Source organism: Patella vulgata, chromosome 6 (genome assembly GCF_932274485.2).
Source record: "Patella vulgata chromosome 6, xgPatVulg1.2, whole genome shotgun sequence".
Classification (NCBI taxonomy): Eukaryota; Metazoa; Mollusca; class Gastropoda; family Patellidae; genus Patella; species Patella vulgata.
Window position 1 is genome coordinate 34,921,565 of NC_065884.2, and position 12,025 is coordinate 34,933,589.

Consider the following 12,025-nt stretch of genomic DNA (forward strand, 5'->3'; position numbering starts at 1 on the left):
GATTTTGGGGGCATAATACTAAAATATGCAAATGACTACGAAAAAAGTCACTATAGAACCTAACAGAAGAAACATTTCCAGTTACATGTGACGCCCAAACGCACCAATAGCTACCGCATGGAATGCAGGTGATGCTTGGGATCATCATGGGGGTCCAACCCAAGATTTGCACGACTCTGACTTTGAATGTTACAGTCATTGTGGCATTGAATTCCAGGGTGGAAACATAAGTTTAATTGTTTTAGTGACCAGAAAACAAATTTTGATATGCGTCGGCTTACCCAAAATGAAAGGTTACGTGCCCTTGACATGCTACTGATCCAGATACCGTGATACACAATCTGTACAGGACAGACCACGCTCAGGTCGACCAAGAGCGACAACTCAAGCCCAGGATCGATTTATCCGTACCTTGGCCTTGAGAAATCGTGTCATCACAGCAAATCAGATTAGCGCTCGTCTTCAAACAGACACTGGTGTGAGAGTGAGTGGCGAGTCGATTCGGAATCGACTGCATAGGGGTCACCTTCGCGCGTGATCCCTTGTTTGAGAGATCATCACATTCAGGCAAGACGTCGTTGGTGTAGGGATCGTCAACACTGGGATAATCGACGCTGGAGCAATGTGATGTTTTCAGATGAGTCAAGGTTCACTGTTGATTTTTTGGACAGACGTAGGAGGGTGTGGCGTCGTCGAAACGAGCGCTTCCAAGACGTTAACGTCATCAGACATGATCGATTTGGGGGTGGTTCTGTTATGGTGTGGGGAGGCATCACTGTTGCTGGAAGAACGGCTTTACATGTTGTTGCAGGGCGTGTTACAGGCCAGTACTACCGGATCAACATCTTGGCAGTCCATGTTGTACCGTTCGCACGACGTCATGGCCGCCGTTTCATCTTCCAGGATGACAACGCAAGATGTCACAGGGCCAGGATTGTTACAGGTTACCTCCCCCATCGAGCATGTCTGGGACATGCTTGGACAGAGGTTACGTCAACGTCAACAACGTCCTGCCAATGTCCAAGAACTTGCTGCTGCGTTGCAACAGGAATGGGACAATCTGGACCAAAATGACCTTAGACGTCTCATTAGGAGTATGCCACGTCGGATCAATGCTTGTTTGGCAAACAGAGGAGGATTTACCCGTTACTGACTTGGTTGTGATGCTGTGGTAACTTTGCTGTTTGACCATGAATGTGAACTTCATTTCATTTTGTCATTTGTTTCTTCGTCAGTTTCATAAGGTGACTTTAATAACACTTAAAAATCAAATATCCCCTACTTTCTACTGAAATTGACCTTGTAGATTGATCGCGTAAATTATTAATCTCCGTCCTAGTCCAGACATTTTTCCGTGTGGAAATGAGCTTCGCCGTAGATCCCATGTAAGGTATACTATTCAAAAAAAGTAGGGGATATTTGATTTTTAAGTGTTATTAAAGTCACCTAATGAAACTGACGAAGAAACAAATGACAAAATGAAATGAAGTTCACATTCATCGATTTATTCCAAATGATCGTTAGACTAAGTAAGGCACAGACTGACCATTATAAGGGTAAAATGATACCCGGGGTCAAACAGCAAAGTTACCACAGCATCACAACCAAGTCAGTAACGGGTAAATCCTCCTCTGTTTGCCAAACAAGCATTGATCCGACGTGGCATACTCCTAATGAGACGTCTAAGGTCAATTTGGTCCAGATTATCCCATTCCTGTTGCAACGCAGCAGCAAGTTCTTGGACATTGGCAGGACGTTGTTGACGTTGACGTAACCTCTGTCCAAGCATGTCCCAGACATGCTCGATGGGGGAGAGGTCGGGACTCAGTGCTGGCCAAGGTAATGTGGTGATGTTCTGTTGTTGGAGGTAACCTGTAACGATCCTGGCCCTGTGAAATCTTCCGTTGTCATCCTGGAAGATGAAACGGCGGCCATGACGTCGTGCGAACGGCACAACATGGACTGCCAAGATGTTGTCCCGGTAGTACTGGCCTGTAACACGCCCTGCAACAACATGTAAAGCCGTTCTTCCAGCAACAGTGATGCCTCCCCACACCATAACAGAACCACCCCAAATCGATCATGTCTGATGACGTTAACGTCTTGGAAGCGCTCGTTTCGACGACGCCACACCCTCCTACGTCTGTCCAAAAAATCAACAGTGAACCTTGACTCATCTGAAAACATTACATTGCTCCAGCGTCGATTATCCCAGTGTTGACGATCCCTACACCAACGACGTCTTGCCTGAATGTGATGATCTCTCAAACAAGGGATCACGCGAGGACGTCGGGCGCGAAGGTGACCCCTATGCAGTCGATTCCGAATCGTCTGGCCACTCACTCTCACACCAGTGTCTGTTTGAAGACGAGCGCTGATCTGATTTGCTGTGATGACACGATTTCTCAAGGCCAAGGTACGGATAAATCGATCCTGGGCTTGAGTTGTCGCCCTTGGTCGACCTGAGCGTGGTCTGTCCTGTACAGATTGTGTATCACGGTATCTGGACCATAGCCTGCTTATGACAGACTGAGAAACATTCATCGTCCGCGCCACAACCGCCTGTGTTGTGCCGATCTGTTGCATGCCAAGGGCACGTAACCTTTCATTTTGGGTAAGCCGACGCATATCAAAATTTGTTTTCTGGTCACTAAAACAATTAAACTTATGTTTCCACCCTGGAATTCAATGCCACAATGACTGTAACATTCAAAGTCAGAGTCGTGCAAATCTTGGGTTGGACCCCCATGATGATCCCAAGCATCACCTGCATTCCATGCGGTAGCTATTGGTGCGTTTGGGCGTCACATGTAACTGGAAATGTTTCTTCTGTTAGGTTCTATAGTGACTTTTTTCGTAGTCATTTGCATATTTTAGTATTATGCCCCCAAAATCAAATATCCCCTACTTTTTTTGAATAGTATATATAATATGTTCTAATATGCGAAGTTCTTTTATGCATTTGTCTATTATGCAAAATGAAGTGTAATGTACAAAATAACTATTATACTGTATTTTGTATTATTGAAAAATGTATTATGTATTTTAACACTGTGAAAAAAGGCCGGGTGAAATCGTAAAAAATGGGGCTTCTTTTGGTAAGTAATAAAAAGCCACTTAAAACACTATACTATGTTAAAACGACACATTAGATGCATCGGTGGATACGTTGTTTTGTGCTTGAAAGATTTAGATACATTGCAACAACATAAATTATTCACATGATTAAAATATTGATATGTCCTTGTTAGACTAAATTATTTGGATATTTTCTTTTTTCAGATAATACTGAATATAATGGCGTTCGCCACGGCGGTAATGTAGATCCGAATGTAATCAGTCATAATAGGACATCTGCGCATGATTTAAGACTGGCATTGTTAAATGCTAAGATCAATGCTATCGTGAATGAACATAAACTTAAAATGGAGATTCTGCGACAAAAAGTCATCGAAAGATAATAAAACCCCATTACGAAATCCAACAAAATTCTAGAGTGGCATACCTAAAACGTATTGAAAACAAAACACATTTTGTCATACTGGCATGGTTAATATGTTTTTTTTTTAAATATATATTCGACATAATCTTTTCGATTTAAATTTCTGATACCGTAATGTGTATAATAAAGATTTCATTTGAAAGTATGAATTGTGTTAGTTTTCTTGTCTCCCCCCCCCCCCCTCTATTTGTTTATTGTTACTAATAACACAACGAAGACTAAGTGTGTATCTAGAAGATTATTTCATATTTTAGATGCTCTGACAGTGAAAAACATATTCTCCAGAATGTTTATTATATGGCGGAATCCTCAATAAGCTGTCAGCACTTGAATAACAAAAGATTGTATTGCCAGGGGAATATGGAAATCGAAATTTGGGAAAATAATTTTTAATTTTGGAAAATAATTTTTAATTTTGGAAAATAATTTTTAATTTTGGAAAATAATTTTTAATTTCGGAAAATAATTTTTAATTTTGGAAAATAATTTTAATTCTTCCCGAGACCAGATCTGAAACTGCAAATCTTCGAACAAATCCACGCCCTAATGGACACAGTTGGACTAAGTAGAATAGTGAAGTAAGAGGGGGTCACGGTTAGACGGGCCCGGCATCTAAACACTAAACTATATAGGGGATTTATACCATACTGGCAGGATAGTGGAGTAAGGGGGAGTCACGGTCAGACGGACTCGGCATCTAAACACTATTCCACCAAAAACAGACACCAAACCTACATAGTGGGATAGTGGAGTAAGGGGGAGTTACGGTCAGACGAACTTGGCACCTAAACACTATTCCGCAAATAAAACTGATACCAAACCCAGAGAGTGGGATAGTGGAGTAAGGGGAGGCCACGATAAGACGGGCCTGGCACCTAAACACTAACCCCAAACGATGACATCTACCAATCTAGAAGCAGACGAGATCATCTATCAAACGATATGTTTTATATTAAATAAAGGGAAGAACTTCCCACTAACCCAAATCCATGGCCTAAGGCCAAATGGAAAGATTGCAAAATCATATTCTAAAAAACAGGAATCAGCTTCGGCTCTCCTATGTCTTGTCTGCGATATCACTTATGTGGAAGCAGACGTTAAACACAACGAACGAACGATGCTGTTATGACTGTATCTCATAAAAACTGTGTTCCATTAAGAATACTTGTCAAAATGTCGCGCTTTTAGAGTATCTCATAAAAACTGTGTTCCATTAATATGAAAATATAAATGTGCCAAAAAATTATTTAAATATTTGAAAAGAGTAATGAATGTGCTTTTTAGTGATATGTAACATATACTATTCAAAAAAAGTAGGGGATATTTGATTTTGGGGGCATAATACTAAAATATGCAAATGACTACGAAAAAAGTCACTATAGAACCTAACAGAAGAAACATTTCCAGTTACATGTGACGCCCAAACGCACCAATAGCTACCGCATGGAATTGCAGGTGATGCTTGGGATCATCATGGTGGTCCAACCCAAGATTTGCACGACTCTTACTTTGAATGTTACAGTCATTGTGGCATTGAATTCCAGGGTGGAAACATCAGTTTAATTGTTTTAGTGACCAGAAAACAAATTTTGATATGCGTCGGCTTACCCAAAATGAAAGGTTACGTGCCCTTGGCATGCTACAGATCGGCACAATCATTTGGTATAAATCGATGAATGTGAACTTCATTTCATTTTGTCATTTGTTTCTTCGTCAGTTTCATTAGGTGACTTTAATAACACTTAAAAATCAAATATCCCCTACTTTTTTTGAATAGTATATTTGGAATTTGTATTAAGACAGAGACTATAGATACCCCCACCCCCGTCATTTAATAGAGATTCGTACCACCGACTTTGTCAGTGATGCAGGACGAAGGGCCTGACAAGGGAAACTGTTTAATCGTTTGGATTGAACGCAAACACAAGGTCCCGTGTACACATTTAGCGTGCATGTAAAAGATCCCTTGGTAGCTGAAATTCGTTACAAGAGTAGGCCGTTTATAGCGCTGCTGTCCGGGAAAATTTTACCTCATAGCACACTTGCATGCCATATGTCTGTTTTCATTAGCCCATTTCTTTTTCCGAAGGTCTGTAAATATGAGTACCACTCCCTTCTACTGAAATTGACCTTGTAGATTGATCGCGTAAATTATTAATCTCCGTCATAGTCCAGACTTTTTTCCGTGTGGAAATGAGCTTCGCCGTAGATCCCATGTAAGGTATATAATATGTTCTAATATGCGAAGTTCTTTTATGCATTTGTCTATTATGCAAAATGAAGTGTAATGTACAAAATAACTATTATACTGTATTTTGTATTATTGAAAAATGTATTATGTATTTTAACACTGTGACATTAGTATTTTGGAGTAATGGAAATTGTATAACTAAAATAGGTATTTTGAAGTGCTGACGTGGATTTTGCACTGTGGGCATTGAAATAATATTGGCAACGTTATCCTGCCATAGATAATTACTGCCAAGGTTATTGCCATTGATGACTAAAGCTGTCAGCCAATTGATTTAAATTCATACACATTGAAGGGTAGAGTCTACGGTATTGTGTAGTGATTGTTCATGAAATGATTGGAGTTTGATTGTTGACTAGATAATGTACTTGTAACAATTGCCATCAAAACCTAAAGTTTTAGTAAAAGTTAATAAAAAATAATGTATTGTCTGTTCTGTAAGTAATTAAAAAATTAAAGCTGTAGAAAATTACATATAAGCAGTACTATTAAAGACATCAATGATTCCATTGGGGATACCCTTGAATTGCTGAGGTAATCAACTTTTTTTTTTTATCATATTTTCAATTTGAAAGAATACTGTTGTCATAAAAGCCAGTCCATCAGTCTGTTAAATTCCAGTAATTGTGAAACTTCATCGGGCCAGAGAAAATCATAAGTCCAAAACTTAAGTGTGACTCCAGTCCAAAGACTTGATGAGATCTAAATAGATTTGCAAAAATCTTAGCAGAGAAGTAAGTATTTAAAGTGTGTATCTTTATTTGGTGTTTGAGACCACCACTAAACGTTTTACGGCATAATTTTATCAGGAATCATAACACATATTCTAATGTTATTGTCGCCAGGGTTCTTGATATTTTTTCGAACATAATTTGCAGAACTGCCAATCAGATGAGGTTAAGTTAGGCAATTGATTATCAATTTCCGGTTTTGATCACCATTTGGGAAAATTGTGATTAAATAATGTCTACCTGTTGAATTTGCAATATAATGCAAATCTTTATTTAGGTATCATTTCAAAAATTATTATTATAAATATAGATTGCAAAATTTGCCCACTGCTATCTATACTTGCATGTGCTACAACTACTACTAATGTTAGAATAGTTTTGATGTGATATTTCAGGGTTGATTAGTATTTTGGACAAACAAAATTAGCATTTACTAATCACAATCATGGCATGTGCTATCATCCACTCATTAGTTTACTGCATACAAGTATTTGTATAGACATTTCATGCCAAAGCTAACTTGCCTTACAGAGAGTTATGCCTACTCCAAGACATAAGAGATAAAATTTACCAGCTTAGAAATGAAGTTCGTGATATGAACATTAAGGAATAGGTGGCAAATATTAGGACGGACATCGAGCAGTTAAGAACAGAAAACGAGGATATAAAACAAAGGCTTGAAGACAGAGAAAATAGGAGAAAAGAGCGTAATTTAATATTATATGGATTAGAAGAAAAGAAAATCGGAATTGAAACGCCTAGTGAATGTGAACAATTAATCAGAGAAGGTGTGATAGCAAACTTACAAGATGTGAGCAGGGATTCAGATGTTTGTATTGAGTGGGTGTTTAGGCTAGGTAAGAAATAAAGAGACAAGACCAGACCGATATTAGTTGTATTTAATAAACTCAGAGATAGAGATTTGATTTTGTCGTCAGGAAGAAAACAACCCAAAGATGCTCATGTCAAAATATCTGAAGACATTTCAAAACGTGTTAGAGAAGTTCGAAAAGCATTGATACCACATTTAATCACAGCGAAGGAGGCGAATAAGAGATCGTTTCTTAAGAATGATAAACTGGTTATCGACAATGATATTTTCTCCATCAACATGGCTACAAATCAGCTATGAAAAACTGGATCCAGAAGATAGCAAACACCAAACCGACAGATGAAGACAGCGACTTACGTGTAACAAAATAATGAAATAGATAAACAATTTTATGAGAAACTAAACAAATCCCATCCGACGCCACCTTATGCTAGAGTACAGGTTAAAATTCACAAAGACCCAATCAAAATTAGACTGTTAACTGGTTCTCGTGGATCAGTATATTCCCATTGCAACTAGTGCTAATTCCTATATTAAAGATTCAGTAGAATTCTGCCAAATAATGTGAATGGCCAGTTAGTTAGTTATGATGTTGTTGATTTGTTTACGAATATACCTCGGGATGAAGCAGTACAAGTGTTAAAGAAAAAAATTGAATCCATTTACCAAGAACTAACCACAAACCTCAAAATCGACAGTATCATTCAACTAATAGAGCAATGCATCAATTCTTCATATTTCTCATGGCAATCCGGTCTTTATGAACAGGTGCATGGTTTACCCATGGGACCCCCCGTAAGTCCTCTCATAACAGAAGTGTATATGACCCATTTTGAAGAAGAATCTGTCCTAAAGTCTACACCTATCCCACCTATAACATGGATTAGGAAAGTTGATGATGTATTTGCCATTTTGGAATCAGGTCAGAATCCACATCACCTTCTCGAACACCTCAATAGCGTCCACCCTCGAATGAAATTTACTGTAGAATTAAAAAAAGACAACCAATTACCTTTCCTAGACGTATTAGTAATAAACTCCGCAGATAGCCTAAAAATCCCTGTTTACCGCAAGCCAACCCACACGGACCAATATATTCATAATAGTTCTAACCATCCAACCAAAGTAAAAACAGGAATCATAAGTAGCTTAACAAGACGCGCAAAATTAGTATGTCATGATGATCTACTCGACGCTGAACTACAGCACATCAACCACGTCCTTACAGAATATAACAACTACCCTGTCAACACAGTTAAAACAACCCCACCCGATGCCATTACAAAATGTCGTCTGATATTTATCACCATCCCATTTATAGGACCAGCTAGCCACCATATTAAAAGCATTTTAAATAGAGCAAATCGGCGCAGAGGTAGTATTCAGCAGCGGAACCACACTCAAAACTATGTTAAAAGCTGATGGTAGGATACTAAAACCAAGAGATGATCCAAAGGGTGTCGTATATAAAATAAATTGTGAGTGCGATTTAGCGTACATTAGAGAAACATCCCGACCGATTTCAGTGAGAACAAAAGAGCATCACACGGCAGTTATAAAACAATAATATAATAAATCAGCAATAGCAGAACACATCTACCAAAATCCAAAGCATAAAATCAAATGGGAGAATACAGAAATAGTAGCTAGAAATTTATCAACATGGAAAAATAGAATTCTACGAGAAGCGCTAGAAATTCAAAAACGTAAGCCTAAATTAAATAGGGACTCGGGACATTTTCTCCCAAATCTTTGGGTGAATTTATTTAATCCTTATTAATGTGAAGTTTTCAATTTCTTGCCTGTGCGGTTAACTATTTACATCTTGTAGTTATGGTTTCACCTGCTATATTAGTGTTTATTTGTTGCATGTCTCTATATATTGCTATCTGTTATCCCAATAATCTCGTATAATTATTAGTTTTATCTGCTAATTTCTAATTGTTATCAATACATTATGGTTTCCTTCCCCTAGTTTTCGATTTCTTGCCTGTGTAGTTATGGTTTTACCTGCTTATTAGTGTATTAATTGTTATCTATATATTCCTATCTCTCATATAGTTAATCTCTTATAATTATTAGTTTGATCTGCTAATACATTACAGTTTTTCATCTTGTTAATCCTTTGTAATTGTTTATCCATATTATTACTTCTCTCATCTTGTTTATTCTTAATTAATGATTTATCTGTTACATGGTTTCCAATTGTTAACTATATATTGCACCACATTTTTGTTATATATCTCTTGTCTACGATATCACCTTAGGTGGAAGGGGACGCAAAACTCCAGAAACGAACGAACGAATGTTATATATCTTGTCTACGATATCACCTTAGGTGGAAGTGGACGTAAAACCCCAGAAACGAACGAACGATGTTATATATCATTATTTGCTTGATAACGATATCTGTATCGAAACGTAGCATGTTAATAAATTCAGAAGTAGTATATCCATATAAGTGTTTTTAATTTGTGAAATCTATCTCTATATGTCTTATAAGGATTATGTCTTATAAGGATTCTTTTTCTTATTCTACATGATTCTGTGATACTGTACATATGGTCATATACATGTACTGATTCTGTGATTCTGATTACTGTGATAGTTTATGATTATATACTGATTCTGTGATACTTTATGATTATTTACCGATTCTGTGATTTCCATTTCTGTGATGCTGTATGATTATAATAATTCATATTTTGTGATAATATATGCTAATACTGTGGTCCGTGGATGCGGCAAGGAGCATTTTGGATGAAAAACCTAATTCACATTCGGCACCTTTGTTTGAATCTCTAAATTTGCTCACAAACTACCAACACATTCAATACAATCAAGGAATGCTCACATTCAAAATTCTAAGAGACAAATTACCATCATATTTCTATAACACATTCTGTGAAATTTCTAAATTGACGAAACTACCATGACATTGAGATCAGAAAGTCAACCTAAATTAGCAATTCCAAAAAGTAAGAAAAAGGCAATGACAAGAACATTCCAATATACCACCTCTGTATTCTGGAATTCACCACCTCAAACTGTGAAACATGCGTCTTCAAGTTTATCTTCAAAAAGGAGTAAAACACGTTGAAACTTTGAACCAATGTTAATTACTGTTGTCCTCTGAATGTATATTTATTTGCCTTTTTTTCTTTCTTTCTTACTCTCTTGTTTGTTTGATATTTCTTTATTATAAGCTGATATAATGTGATATATACTATTCAAAAAAAGTAGGGAATATTTGATTTTTAAGTGTTATTAAAGTCACCTAATGAAACTGACGAAGAAACAAATGACAAAATGAAATCAAGTTCACATTCATCGATTTATTCCAAATGATCGTTAGACTAAGTAAGGCACAGACTGACCATTATAAGGGTAAATGATACCCGGGGTCAAACAGCAAAGTTACCACAGCATCACAACCAAGTCAGTAACGGGTAAATCCTCCTCTTTTTGCCAAACAAGCATTGATCCGACGTGGCATACTCCTAATGAGACGTCTAAGGTCATTTTGGTCCAGATTGTCCCATTCCTGTTGCAACGCAGCAGCAAGTTCTTGGACCTAGGCAGGACGTTGTTGACGTTGACGTAATCTCTGTCCAAGCATGTAAAAGATCCCTTGGTAGCTGAAATTCGTTACAAGAGTAGGCCGTTTATAGCGCTGCTGTCCGGGAAAATTTTACCTCATAGCACACTTGCATGCCATATGTCTGTTTTCATTAGCCCATTTCTTTTTCCGAAGGTCTGTAAATATGAGTACCACTCCCTTCTACTGAAATTGACCTTGTAGATTGATCGCGTAAATTATTAATCTCCGTCATAGTCCAGACTTTTTTCCGTGTGGAAATGAGCTTCGCCGTAGATCCCATGTAAGGTATATAATATGTTCTAATTTGCGAAGTTCTTTTATGCATTTGTCTATTATGCAAAATGAAGTGTAATGTACAAAATAACTATTATACTGTATTTTGTATTATTGAAAAATGTATTATGTATTTTAACACTGTGACATTAGTATTTTGGAGTAATGGAAATTGTATAACTAAAATAGGTATTTTGAAGTGCTGACGTGGATTTTGCACTGTGGGCATTGAAATAATATTGGCAACGTTATCCTGCCATAGATAATTACTGCCAAGGTTATTGCCATTGATGACTAAAGCTGTCAGCCAATTGATTTAAATTCATACACATTGAAGGGTAGAGTCTACGGTATTGTGTAGTGATTGTTCATGAAATGATTGGAGTTTGATTGTTGACTAGATAATGTACTTGTAACAATTGCCATCAAAACCTAAAGTTTTAGTAAAAGTTAATAAAAAATAATGTATTGTCTGTTCTGTAAGTAATTAAAAAATTAAAGCTGTAGAAAATTACATATAAGCAGTACTATTAAAGACATCAATGATTCCATTGGGGATACCCTTGAATTGCTGAGGTAATCAACTTTTTTTTTTTATCATATTTTCAATTTGAAAGAATACTGTTGTCATAAAAGCCAGTCCATCAGTCTGTTAAATTCCAGTAATTGTGAAACTTCATCGGGCCAGAGAAAATCATAAGTCCAAAACTTAAGTGTGACTCCAGTCCAAAGACTTGATGAGATCTAAATAGATTTGCAAAAATCTTAGCAGAGAAGTAAGTATTTAAAGTGTGTATCTTTATTTGGTGTTTGAGACCACCACTAAACGTTTTAC